The 2168-nt window shown below is 41.1% G+C and overlaps 1 non-coding gene across 1 annotated transcript; it reads right to left on the bottom strand.

The window, feature by feature from the left end:
• Positions 1-1296: 1296 nt before the first annotated feature.
• On the bottom strand, positions 1297-1403 carry LOC142182355 (small nucleolar RNA R71). The gene has a single exon (XR_012711191.1). It is a non-coding gene; the product is annotated as a small nucleolar RNA R71 (small nucleolar RNA).
• Positions 1404-2168: the final 765 nt, after the last annotated feature.

Here is a 2168-nt window from a genome sequence, read left to right as displayed (position 1 = left end):
GTAGTTAATTGACAGGATCCTCAACTAGCTGTTCCTATTTAGTATGCATAACTCGGGAGAGAGTGCATATGTAGGTAATTGTTGAACAAAATCACTCCCAAAGTATAACAGGGATCTATAACTGCGGGTTTAAAGGCGGGATTAGGGATAACGAAGTCTTGGGTGCAATCTAAAGTGAACTGTAATAAACAAAGCTAGCTAGCGTATCTCGGGAGAGTGCGTCTAGTAAATTATCGTGATTACTCGGGAGAGATTCATGATAATTTGAGTGTTCATGGTTGATAGAGATGTGTTGGTAAATCCATATGAAACATAAACAGAAGGGATTCCATCAATAGGGGAAATCACTACCTTAGAACCTTCTCATTAATGTTCACAACTTAAGCATATTTAGTTTATAACTGTTTATTGACTTTCAATCTTAGTTATTAAATATACCATCAACTGTTATTCCCAACGTTTGGGGAAGTTGTTTCTAAAGAATTTAGTAAGTCCAACGAAAGTAATTGATAGTTTAATTCTCTGTGGATTCGACTTTGGGCATAAATACTCAGGTTATATTTGCAATGTCTGCATTGTCCTTTTGTAAGGTATAGTTGGGCGTGATCAAATTTTGGCGCCGTTGCCGGGGAATTAACGGTGTTATCAATTACAATTGAAAGAAGTACAAAAATTCTTATTGTAGTCATTTATTCTCTATACCCAATTTTTACATTGAAATTTTAATGTTTGTTGACTTGGTTGCACAGGTGCATGCCTAGAAACTCATCGAGATCTGGTGACGTATTTGAAGCATTATTAGATCCCGAGAAAGTTTTCAAGACCTTGAATCGGGCTAATCGGAAAAACAAACAACAACCAACAACTGCACAATTCGAAACAGTCATGGGGGATCACGAGGAAAACCCAGCGGTACCAATAGTGCCAGAGGCTGCTCTCTATGACTGGGCACAACCCACAGCTGAAAATCTGTCCACAGCCATTGTAGTTCCGCAGATACAGGCTGAGTCATTCCAAATTACGAATAACATGCTGCACTTGTTGCAGAACAAGGGACTATTTTCGGGGTCGCAAGTCGAAGATCCTCAGCAGCACTTGAAGAACTTCCTCTCTATCTGCAAAACCCAAAGGCAGTCCAACGTAACTCCTGAAGCAATCAAGCTGTTATTGTTTCCATTCTCAGTGACGGGAGCTGCCCAGACTTGGCTAAACTTACTTCCTATAAATTCTATAACAACCTGGGATGAGTTAGTCAGGCAATTCCATAACAAGTTCCACCCACCCAATAAGATTGCTCAACAAATTGATGAAATTTTGAGTTTTAAACAGAGACCAATGGAAACACTGCATGAAACATGGGAGCGCTTTAAAGGGATGTTGGTTATATGCCCGCACCATGGTATTCCAGATATGATGTTGGGGCAGCGTTTTTACATGGGATTGTCAGATAACGTGAAGAACATTATTGATGCTTCAGCTGGTGGAGCATTTTTGAGCAAAACATGGAGAGAAGGCTAGAGTCTGCTTGACAAGATGGCACAAAATTCGGGATGGACAACCAGGAATGCACCTATCACTCCAGTGGTTCACTCAGTGCCCTTAGATCCATCCAACTCTATTGCTAAAAATATGGCCACCTTATTGACACAGATGAGTATACTCACCAAAAAGGTAGAAGAGTCAGGGAAGAAGCAACAGGTACATATCGTAGATACTACCAATGGGGGCTTGTACGTATCTTGCATTAGTCATCCAATCGGTAACTAATGGAATGTAGAACATCATCATTACCACTACCCTGAAGACATGGATTATGTGTCTAATTATGGAGGCCAGAGACAGGGTGGTCAGAATTGGGGCCAGCAAAATCAGCAATACAGGCCAGTCCATCCACAGTTCAACAATGGAAACATGGGAGGTATGAGACCCCCTAACAATATGGCACCTTACCCAAGGCCACAAGGATATAATAATCAGAATCAGCAGCAGGGGTATCACCTTCCTCAGTAACAGCATAGTGGAAGGCAGGAAGATGGGTTTGCTAGACTTGAGGCAATGATGCAGCAGGTTATTGGGTCTAATGCAAAGATTAATGAGAGAGTGGATGCACATGATTCAGCAATCAAAAATATTGAAGTGCAGGTGGGCCAAATTTCTATGTCTCTGAA

The sequence above is a fragment of the Nicotiana tabacum genome, chromosome 6 (genome assembly GCF_000715075.1).
Source record: "Nicotiana tabacum cultivar K326 chromosome 6, ASM71507v2, whole genome shotgun sequence".
Classification (NCBI taxonomy): domain Eukaryota; kingdom Viridiplantae; phylum Streptophyta; class Magnoliopsida; order Solanales; family Solanaceae; genus Nicotiana; species Nicotiana tabacum.
Note: the sequence above shows the minus strand (reverse complement) of the source record. Positions and strands in the feature narration are given on the sequence as shown.